We start from the raw sequence: 12,206 nt of genomic DNA on the forward strand, positions 1-12,206 counted from the left end.
TATATATATAAATTTATTTCTAAACAGCAGATTAATAAATTATAATACAGATCATTTATATTAATATATAAATTATATTGATAACATAATACCTTGTAATAGATAATAATACATTTAAAAATTAACTTATCTCTATAGCAGTTATTCAGATTACAATGAATATGAGCATTAATAGACTTACCATAACAATATGTGGTACTTCTGATGAGATTCACAATGGTCAATAATTTGAAAATATCCTGCAACTGGTATCAGATGTTTCCTAAGGTTTCCTACTTTCTGTATAGTTCAATAAAAGCAGCCTTTGACTGACAGTCCTGTGACTGAACCACTATCTAAGATTACAAAAACAAGTTGTGGCAAAGCCAACAGGCAAACTGCTTCACAAATGCATACTACCTCTCCTAAATCAGCCAATCATATGGTCCAAAGAAAATTATTGTGAGTAATTCTGATTGGTTCCCAGACTGCTTCCTAACATGTGCTCCCTTAATTGGCATACTAAATGCCATCAACATTTCATACACTATATTATACAAATTATATTAATAGTTAGGTAACAGAAGTTGTATTACGCTGTCGTTTGGCTGACTGCTCTAGCACGCACTTGAACTTTATGGTCATGTTTTTGGCATGGACAAATGACAGGATTTTATTTACTTTGGCCACCTACCTCTGAAGACAGTGAAAAGCCCCCCATTACAGAGACAGAAGGGAACCTGAAGGGTCCTCTCTCCTTTCCTTAATCTCAGACAGATGCCTATCCAGCCTCTTCTTGAAAACCTCCCAGGAAAAGGTTTTTAAGACCTCTTCCTGGGACACTTCTTCCATTGTCCTGCAGATCTTACAGTAGAATTATTTTTTCTGAGTTTTGATTTAAATATGCTGGTTTGCTTTGACGTAATGAAAGCTGCACCACATCCAGAGTTATGATAACTTCACAAGAATCCATGGAGGCGCAGTCCCTTTACAGTCTCTGGTACCTATAATTCATCACAGAAATCCCTACAATTATAGAATAAAGTGCTAAACTTAAAATAAAATGTATTTGTTTGCACCCCTGGATTTCTCACATCCATAAGCACTTTGCGGGGAAGGAGGGATGCTTTAATTCCACACACAATATTTAACTCTAAAAGCCAGTTTTCTTTCCCCTGCTATCTGTGGCAGATCAGGCCTGGTAGGGGCTCATATTTTCAGATAAATTACACACCTGCAAGGAGGCATGCCCCAAGTGTGCATTTGTTTTGTAGCTCACCAGGCGTTAGGAAACATCTAATTTTTACTAGTACGAAAGACCTGATCTCTAGCCTCCTTTGGAGAAGCCAGTGAATCCTAAAGCTGCTTCCCAGACTCTCCCACTAGCTGGAAAATGATGGACTCCCAACTTTCTCCCTCACTCCTAAACGTCTGGTGGTGCAGTGGGCCCTCAGGAAAGTCCCAGGCTGTCTTCAGTAGGTGCCATATTTACCCAAATAGAAGATGACCCTGAATTTAAGACAACCCCCAATAATTAGATTCTATATATGGAGATTTTATAAATGTATTATAATGTTCTATGTATGTATTCTAATTATTGGAGGATCATCTCAAATTTATCCCCTCCCCCACACTACTGCAGGCAGTGCAGGGAGAGGTGATGAGGGGGCAGAGAGTAGGGGAGGCAGTTCAGGGCACGTAGTACGGCAGATGGTGGAGGGCAGTAATGGGGCAGGCAGTGGGGGACAGGTGGTAAGGGGCATGCAGTGTGGAGGCAGTGCAGCAGGCAGTGAGATAATCAGGCAGCTTGCCACCTCTCCTATTTACTCCTGCATTGTGCATATCCCCTGCAGCCTCAGGCTCCTGATCCCTTTCCCCTGTCCCCACCACTTCTGCCCCCTGCAGCCTTGGGTCCTGGCCGCCACTCCTCCCATTTCCCTTCCCAAAGTCTCTACCCCTCAGCCTGCCTCGCCACTCCTCATTATCTTGGCTCTGCACCAGCAGGCTTCATCTCTGCTGCAGCCTGAGCATGGCTCCAGTCTGGCCCTGTAGCAGGGGTGCAGAGCCAGCACTGCTGCTACAGGCCTGGCTACAGGATGCGCTCTGTGCTCCATGCTCCAGGGAGGATGAAGCCTGCCTGTGCAGCGCAAAGGTAACAAGCAGTGTGGCAGAGGGGGGAGAAGTGGTAAGGCAGGGAGACTGGGGGCAGCCGGGGCTTGAGCCTGTGGAGGAAGAGTGGAGGCAGCAGGGGCAGGCAGCAGCTGTGGATTCGGCTCTCCCAACCCTGGGCTGGGGCTGGAGCCAAAGCTGCAACAGCTGCCTGCAACCCTTTGCTACCCTGTACTCAATTGTGGGGTGAGGGGCTTTCCCCCTATGTTAAAAGGGGGGGAAAATCTTGTCTTTTAATCAAGTAAATACAGTAAGTAGTGGGGAGAAGAAAGAGACTGGAAGAAAGAAGTGGATAAGGCAGTTTTGGTTATGAAGCTGGTGAGGAAGAAACAGCTAAATGGTGGTAGAAGGTGTGATCAAGTCCTTAACACCATTCTTTATGATCAACAAGACCATAACACCATGTTTTAAGAAATGGGTTTGCTTGCTCTAAATAAATCGTTTTTGCTTCCCACAGTTTGAAAAATCTGGTTAGCTGTGCAAGACGGTAAATCTCTGTAGCAGACCGTCCAGTCTGAGAAACAGTAAGAAAGAAACAAACTACAAAACCCTCTTTAAAATATTATAATATAGCTTTCCTCCATAATATGACATAAACAAAAATTTGATTCTGTGGCATAATATTTATGTTGGCAGTGGTTAAGAGTGACCTGCTTCACCCAGGGATTTGTGACTTGGGAGTAATGCAGCCAATGCAAACTCACTGCACTAACAACTTTATACTCCTTTATTAAATTAACATTCTATACAAACATAAACCCCAAACCACAACATGAGCTATACCATCTGGATGAATGTATCCACCAAAGAAGTCTAAGTTGAAATAGCTCCCTTTATTAATATTTTTCATAAATTATGGCCCTGCTTTATAGGAACTAATAAATGTTAAAAACCATTGGATATTTGGGAGGCTTAATATATTCAGCTGGCAAACCGGGAGGAAAGTTGGTGGGTGGACAGATTGACTCTGCTTTGGTCTTCATTTGGTTGGCCTTAGGGAAGCCAGCTGGTTTCTTGATGATTGTGCTCCAGATTCCTGGAACCCAAGTCCAGGGAAAACTAGAGTAACTCCCAGGCAAACCTGAGAGGATGCTTGAGGATTTCAAATAGCTGGGTCTGGGAAGCCAGAGGTGTACTGCACGTTTGTACGCTAAACCAGACCCTCAGTGAAATGACCCTTCACACATCCAGTGGAACATTTTCCCAGCCAACATGTAAACTATGCACAATGGTGAGGCAAATGTCCCCACTCTACTTACTTCACCCATATATTAGAAGAATTACAGTAGTTTACAAAGGAACTAAAAATAAACGGATATTTGAAAGACTTAACTTGAACACAGATTAACAATAATTCTTAATCTCTGTACAATCCTTTCTGTGGCTCCACGTTGATCAGAAGAGCATACTGGCAGTATTATATTTACATGGAGAATTGAGCCAGTATGACTGGGGCTATACATCACAGGGTAACAATACAGAGCACTGGTGTGCTCATTCCCAGCTCAGGAAGAAACTATTCTGATCTACTCTCCTTTTCCAGGTTCAGACACTCCCTTTATAAGGCTCTTGCACCCCCAGTCAGGTCCTGTTGCAGTGATTCCTTTGGTTGGCTCTCTGCTGTGCTACCTTCAGAGGGTGGGACACAGCATTGATCAGAGATGCTGCTGGGGTGGAACTAGAGGTGGGGGAAGCACCATTGTACTGTGCCACAGAGGGTTGTTTCAAAAAACAAAACAGCATACTGCAGGACTGCCAGATGATTAATCTCAGGACACAAACAAAGAGGGAAAAATGGGCAATAAAGTCCAATAGTGCCAGCAACTGCAGTAAATGGGAAAAAGATATACAGTGAAAGAATAAGGGATATTGTGTTTATGGTGAGAAGGACTTTGGAGAGAACACTCTCATTCTCCCTTTTGCTATAGCCCTTGTCTCTCATTAGTAACTTGAAAGTAGAATGCACTTAAAACTATTCTTTAGGCTAGAGGATACATTTTTATAAGCCTCTACATTACCTAAGAACTTCTGTCACAGTTTCAGAAATTAGTTAGGAGCAAAGGATCAGATCCAGAAAAGCACTGAGGAGGGACAGAGGCACTGGAGTATAACAATGTGATCTACAAAAATTCAGCCTCAACCCTTACTTGCATCAATGTTTCATGCAAAATGTGCAAGTAGTCTTGGACTAGGGAATAAAACCCAGAACTCCCTTACTGGGAAGCAAGGTTATCCGTAGGCTACAGTCATGCTCTGAGTTTTATCTGGCCCTGTGAATCTTGCATCACTTTTTACACAGCTTCAGTGGGAAGCTCTTACCTGGTGGTTAAGGCACTCTGTAAGAGGTGGGAACCTGGATTAGAGACACTTCCAGGCTGAGGATATTGAATCCACATCTCCTGCTTAGTTCCTAGAGAACAGCTGTAAATGACTAGGCTACTAAGACAAAAAGTAAGCACTTCCTCCTCCAGCAGTTGTATTTTCAAAAGAGAACTGAGATAAGTATCTGAATCTAAAAAAACAACTCATGCATCTGAGTGCAGGAAGGCAGTACAGACTATGAATCTGAGTTTGACACAAGCGTCTAATTGCAGGCCAGAGTCCAGTAATATACACGCTTCAGCATTTCCTATTGGCTGGCGTAGACACCCCTACCTTGTTCACCATGCAGGGTATTGTCAATCCCACTCCTAGGTGCCTACCACTTGTCATTCAGTCTATAAGGAACTTAGGTGGCCAACTCAGGTTTGCACGTTGTACTGTGGGAGCTAAGTATAACTGTAAGTAAGCTAAAATACGTATCGCCTCATCTCAGTCACTTTGTGAACCTGGTCCTTTGGAGACTTAGGTGCCTCAAGCACTTTTGAAAAAGGGCACTCTGGCCCTGCTGAAATTTCTAAAGTAGAGCTGATTCTTTTTTATATTTGCTACAATCAAACAATGAGGAAGTTTTATCAGGTTCTAACATGAAATAACCATTATATAATATTTAATAATCTAACTATATAACAGAGAACATGTGATTGCTAATTGCAATAATACTGCACTGGTGAGTGTGCTGCAGTTTAAGATCCATAAATGAAAGGGGCTGTGTGATGATATGGTGTAATTAAAGTGCTTTACAAACTATTTAATTAATACTCACAACATCCCATGTGAACCCAGGTTTCCTCTGCCCATTCCACGGATTGGTTTGTTGAACCTCTGAGGGCTTAACTGACTTTTCCAGCATCACACAATGAATTCCTGCCAGGCAGGTACAGAACCAGGAGTTAGATTCCCAATCAGGCTGTGAATCTCAATTGGACATAGGCGTCTAAGTGCAGGCAAGAGTTGTCATATACTCCCGTCTTCATTTCTTATTAGCTAGCTTACACACCTTCCCCCTTTCACCATATTGGCTACTAACTACATGTTTTTGACCACATATTTTTTATATTGCATTACAACAGTGGAGACACATTCTGATATAGCATCAGATACAGTAATCCTGGATCTCAGTAAGGAAAAAGAAAGATCTTTTTCTTTCAGGGCTAGATCTTCTGATGGTACATCTATCTGAGTAAAAAAGCATTCTGGGTGAAATCCTGACTCCATTGAAGTCAATGGCAAAACTATCACTGGATCTAAAATTTCACCCTCTGTGCCTAGGCTCTATTGGGATTACATCTACACTGCATTTGAAGGTACAATGGAAGCACAGGTAGAAATACCTGAGCTAACTCTAATCTAGCTAGCTCAGGTGCCAACAAGAGTGAAGTAACGGCAAGAGAGGAGGCCCTGTCTGCATACTGCAGATAGCTGAACCCAGCAGACCTGTACAAGGCTTCACTGTTAGTGGTAGACAAGACAGGTAAATTAAAGCTAGCTCGTGTATGTGTGCAGGTGCTGCAGTCTTCCCTCCAACTTCAATGTGGGCACAACCCTAGAGTTCGTTAGTCCTGATTCTGCTGACAATGGGCAGTCACTGATATGACTACTGCTTGTGTGCCCAACTTGTGTACCTGCACACAAGTTTCACACTAGCTAGCAGGGCAGCTGTGGCAGCATGGAAAGTCAGCAGGAACTAGAAAACACACCTGAGAAGCATGTGACTTCACTACAGATGCATTCTAGAATAGCAATCCATTCCCAATTCAAATACAGTTATTGGATCTCAAACATAGTGCAGTCAGTTGCTTCAAACTGGAAGGGGTTAGTGCAGGGGTGTCAAACTCAGGGCTGATCAGCTCAGACAAAAAGGCAGCACTGGGGGCTGTGTGATGGGGCTTCATGGGCTGGATCCAGTTTGTGGGCCATATCTTTGACACCCCTGAGTTAGCGAATGAGGATGGAATGATTCTACTCATTCATTTAATCTCAAATGGAGACAGATTTTGGGGGGTTAGAGTGAAGGATGGGCTGGTTGAATTCAGTGTCAGATCTTACAGCTGGTCATTGCTAGCTGATAGTCAAGGAAAGAAATTATTGGAAGGACAAGCAAAAAAGTCTTTAGGTGTATCTAAAAAGCATACAAGTGGTATGTGCTAGTGATAGGCAAACTTATTCAGAAAAGGTGGGGAATTTAGTTCCAATAATTTTTTCCGTTGAGGGCTCTGGATAAGTTGCTGTATTTTTTTGCTGAAGGGAAACATAATACACACCTCACCCACCTTTTACTTCCAGAGGGCAAGCAGGGAAGTTTAGTTATTTTCTTATGACACCTCTTCCACACCACTCAAATACACATCATCCCCTGTATATTGTCTCTAACACTGACTCTCTTCAGAGACTTGACAAATAACCCATCCATCTGGCCCTTTATCTCATCTAGAAAATGGATTCAACAGCACTCAGGCGCTGTCTTACAGGATGTTGTGAATTTATATTTATAATACATTTCCAAAATGAAAAATAAGATGAGAGTGCTAAATTTTGCAGCATGAATGAATACAACAGCTAAAGTTAAAGCTGTATAAATGTTTCCATGCTATACTACTGTTTCCAACAGTTTACGGTTACTGGCAACAACACCAGGATCCCTGCTCTGCACATATAAAAACTTATAAACTTTGATCACATGAATAGTCCCATAAGGGAACTGGACAATAAACCATTAAAAAACAAAACCAAACCAAACCACTCTTTAGGGTCTGATTCTGCCACACTTACTCATGTTGAGTAACATGTGTGAATACTGCCACAGAGAATGGAATGGCACTACTCACTGAACTTGATTCATCACTGCCTTGCTTCAGATTGATGTCAGTGTAACTCCATTAAAAATACTCCATTTAACATGCGGTACTAATTAACATACATGCTTTGCTCCTCACCATTAATACACTCATAACATTCTTTGTAATATGAAGAGGCTTAATACAGTCATGTTTCTGTCAGTCAGTGCATGTGGGCAATTTGTGGGTGAGGAAAATAGTTACTTCTGAGGCTGTAGTGGTGTCTCTTTCTAGGACCTGGTTCTGTGGGTGTGGACCCCAAGTTTGCTATAACTTAGTCCAGTGGTGACAAAACAGCTAGGAGTTATGAGCTGATACTGTTCTGTTCTCTGTCAGCATATAACATGGAATAAGAGTGAAGGGGTTGCACAGATCAAGGTCTAACACTTTTTTTCTCCTATGAAGCTTAGACATGTACAGTAGCTCATCTTTTTTCTGCCACATTTCCATACTCTCCTAAGTATAGTACTGATGACCTCAATGCATTGAACCTATGAAGAAACATGGTTACCATAGAGTTCCATAGTATTAAATTCTACTTGCAAAGTACTGCTGTAGTTCTGGCACTGTGAAGTATGTGAATGAATGTCTGCAGGCAAAACTGGCCTTAAAAGGTGGACTGAAAAGGAAATGTAGAAGCAGTTTTTTAAAACATTAATATTTACACAGCACAAGTAGGCTTTGAAGATCATACAAGGTAGGGAAGGGATGAGCTCCCACCATTCACACTATTGAGCCAAATCTTTCGCTGTCAGTAAGAAATCTTGCCAGAGTCAGAGCAATGCACAGGAAAGCTTCAGAAGGACTCTTAAAGGAACCTCCAGCCAAGCAGCATCTAGAATGTACTCATAAATCATTGGTTTGCTTTTGGTTTTGTTTTCAGAGGAGCGTGTTTGGAGTATTGCTGAGTTGAGTACAACCAAAGCTGGATCCATCCACTTGGTGCAAACCATATATTTATTTAAGGTAAAGGTTTCTATTTTTACTGTCAGTATCCACAAATCACATATTTTGATCTGATATCAGGTTGTGATTTTTAAAAAACAGTCAGACTTGAGTGTTCCAAAAAAACAGATGGTGTATTCTGGGAAGATTCATACAATCATGTGCTGCTTTACACATCACATTTTCTTTGTGCGAATATTTTGGTGAAACAATTGTTTTTGCATTTCAAGCTGGTGCAAAATTTGAATGTTGTCATGCTTTCAGTGTGTGGACATTTTCACCAAAAATGGGCTCTTCTGTACCCCACAAAGAGGTTTGCCTACAGGGAGTCCACTGAAATTGATAGGCCTTTGGTCCATGTAATTGATAAGCCATATGGGGTCTACCTAAGCAAATCAGTCTGAAAGACTGGGGCTATTTTAAAAGGTAGGCCATGTTTTCAAATTCTCCACGTCTGACAGTATCTCTTTGAATTGCACTCGCAGCAAGATAAGCCTTTTATTATTTGCCTTACCGCATGAAATGACTGCTTGATTTATTATGTATTATGTGCAATGCAATAATTGAATATTCTACAGCTTAAGTGAGTATATCATCTCACTGAATATTCATTGAATAGTCATCTCATTGAATATTCTACAACTTAAGTGAGTATATTCTACAACTTAAGTGAGTATATCATCTTATCCCATATACGTACCATATTTGCATTTTGCACAAAAATTTTGTCTTGCAGGAGAGACTGGATGCTTCAGACTTTTCACACAGACTATTTCAATTTACTTTTCTGATAAACAAGAACTATATTGAGCCAGGAATATTTCTTTTTCCAGCTCAATACTACAATAAAGGTCTGCAGTAGTTAACGCCCAAACAAAACTCACAATCCTCTATGAAACAGTGTTCATTTAGTGAAATGGAGGAGGATTCCAAGTGAGTAAAAGGAATGGCAGCAGCAGCAGGAGTATTTTCAGGTGGCAAGCAAAGGCTAACTAATGGACTAGCTTTCCCAGCTTGTTTCAATTTATATTTTTGGCAAATAAATATAGGCTCAGAGTTTTTTGGGTGGATGAGTAAAAAATAGTAAATTATTAACAGATTACTTCCTTAAGAAGAATTTTCCAACTCCAGTCTTAGGAAAGAAGTGGATTAGAGTATTTTAGCATAGAACCCCTCACAGGAAAGCATCTTTCCAAGTACCTTACATAACCCAAGGATGAATCCTAAAATTTCATTTACAGATCATTGCTTTTGGGGGGGGGTTTCAGTACAGATAACGTAAAGTGTTGTTCTTATAAACTGTCATGCTAAGTACAGACAGTAAAAAAGCCTCAGGCTGAATCAATTCAATCTTCACAGGTTAGTCTAAGCTGTGTAGATTGAAATGAAAAGCAAGTGTACAGACATTCACTTTTGATTCTGGAAATGCAGCAACATGCCTGCAGTGGCCCAAGCCAGAAGCCATGGGGTGCTAAAACATACCTCCCTTCTTGGCTAGAGCAGACAGCTTGGGCCAATGCTAGCCCACCAACCCTGCAAGAGGGAGGCGGGTTGCAGGGGAAGTGCAAAGAATCCTGGGATGTTGGGGGACTGTGAGTTAACTTGAATCTGGAGGGGATCTGAGACAGAAGTTCAGTAAACTGATTTAACCTAAATAATTTAAGTCTGATACTACATCCATCCAGGTTTACCTTAAACCGGTTCAGCCATTTTAGAGTGATTTACGTGAACTGAACTTCTGTTGTGTTACAGATTTGACCTGGTTTACTATCACTTATACCAGTTTATGTGTAATTTCTGTCCCTAGCCAGAGTTGTCTTGATACAACTGCAATAGTAACTGCAAGAACCTTACTAAGCAAATAGAAAGGGAAAGCCTAGGGAAAGGCTGCATTTTTACCAAGTATCCCACAGTATAGTAACATGTAAAAACTGATTGGATGATATAGCTCCTACGGAGGACTTGTAAGACCAGATTTGCTATTTTTATTTATGGCTGAATAATTCTGCTATACATTAAAACTGTAAAGGAAAAGCATGAATTACACCTGTGTTCTGGATACTTTATTTATTTTTAATTGATTCTTATGGATGTTAAAGGAATCTAAGAGGTCAATCAACAAAACCTTTAGGTACTTGCTTAATCTTAGACACCTGCCTATGTCTTTTTGGCTCCAGGTACATAAGTACTTTGCTGAACATGGATGATTTAAGTTTGTTTAACTGTGTTGCTGAATTGGCCCTTAATATTTATATTCCAATATAATTTCAGGACCTGTGAACTCCTGTACATGTGCTCAGCTTTATGGACGTGAGCAGACTCATTGAAATGAATTCACTGTCATAAAGGTATGTATCCGAATTCACAGACTGTCTTTGCCTTCATTACTGCAGCTTGTGGAGGAAAACGTCAGCTGTTTTCAGTTAAAATTTGACGGTAAGACTAACCACATAGAATACAGTATGTGCCAAAAGACACTGATCCAAACTGAACTCATTTTTTAAAAGGCAATTAAAATCCTGAGACTGGGAGATAGAGCAAGGAAGAATATGGCCCTAATTTACACCAACGGCTTAATGAAATTACAGATGCAAAATGGTGGGGGGAGGGGAGGAGTGGGATTGGGTTTACAGAAGTTTGCATACATGCAAACAATTTGTTGAAGCAGTTTTTGTTCAATAACTTTTTTCCATACACACCAATGCAATTTTAATATTCTTCACCAAAGACTTAAGTTTTCTCAGGAAAAAGAAGAAGAAACAAAACAAGACTAGCTAACACAATTTAGTGACCTAAGTTTGCTACTGTCCCTGGCAGCTAGACTAGTATTTTAAAACCAGTTAAGATCGAATACAGTAACACTGCAATTAAGTTGCAAGGCCTTCTTTCTTTGAGAATGCATCAGGTTACACAGGGACTGAACCATAAATGTATGCTGCAGTGAAAATTCACGGCTGCTTTGCTATGGTTTTACTTCATAATTACAAAGGCTATGATACTATCCCACACTTAAAAGTTTTGTTTCTAAAAAAGTATAATGTTTCTTCACATGAGTATTTCTTTTCACATTTGCTTCTTTAAACAAGTGGGAGACAATTGAATAATAAAAAGTCAGAACAGAAGATGGTTTATACTTACCTCTCTGTTGTCCTGTGCCTTTGAGTCATATATGGGCTTGTGGGCTGTGACCAGCTTTCTGCAGGTAGAAATCAATGGACTTTAGCAGTTGAACATGCTGCCTGACAACAGAGCAGTAAGTCTCAATTTGATCTCTATAGGAAGAAAACTTTTATTGGTTGTGGCACACAAGGAAATAGGTGACATCACTAATGGCAGAAAAGAAAAGCCTCACTGCATAAACCTACGTAATTTAAGGTTCAGCAAACCGCGCCCTACCTGTCATTTATCCTAGAGGCAGGGTGGCTGCACATACCTGCATGCACAGACTGCTTAAACAGTTGTTTGCAGCTTTTCCTTTTCCTTTGAATGTGCATTCAGCTGTATTTTGAGTTACATTTTCCTTTATTGTGTGACCTTCTTGCCACTAAATCTGAATCAGAGCTGAATTTAAAAGCCTAGAAATTGAATCAGTGGCAAATTATTTTGTCCTGAACTGATCTGACACTGGGAAAGCTCTTTGAGATCATTTGTGCCATTTTTTTTATTTCTTTACAGGGCAAAACATAAGACATGATAAGTTCTTAATTTGCAATACCCAGGTGTCAGGAACATCAGGTTCGGTAGGTTTGTTTTTTCGTGCTTTTTACTGAAACACCTCTGGGAGGATTGTGAGGACATTCATTGTGAAAGCTAAACCTTAACTGCCAGGACAAGCGAGCTGACTTTAAACAAAGACTTCCCTTGTGCATAATGTTAGCCAGTAATTGTAATTACACA

At 40.7% G+C, this 12,206-nt stretch overlaps 1 protein-coding gene across 2 annotated transcripts in view; it reads right to left on the reverse strand.

The window, feature by feature from the left end:
- The window catches only part of LNX1 (ligand of numb-protein X 1), a 133,973-nt gene extending 122,390 nt beyond the window's left edge, over positions 1–11,583 (reverse strand). Inside the window, exons 1-2 of one of the 2 annotated variants that reach the window (XM_019525886.1) lie at positions 11,448–11,583; positions 5,294–5,394 (exon numbers count right to left, since the gene is read on the reverse strand). The gene's annotated coding sequence lies outside the window, so the exon portion shown is untranslated. The remainder of the gene's footprint in view (positions 1–5,293; positions 5,395–11,447) is intronic. The other variant, XM_019525887.1, reaches the window with a different exon arrangement.
- Between the last annotated feature and the right edge of the window lie 623 nt (positions 11,584–12,206).

This window comes from Gavialis gangeticus, unplaced genomic scaffold (genome assembly GCF_001723915.1).
Source record: "Gavialis gangeticus isolate Ggan-Ray unplaced genomic scaffold, GavGan_comp1, whole genome shotgun sequence".
NCBI classification, from domain to species: domain Eukaryota; kingdom Metazoa; phylum Chordata; order Crocodylia; family Gavialidae; genus Gavialis; species Gavialis gangeticus.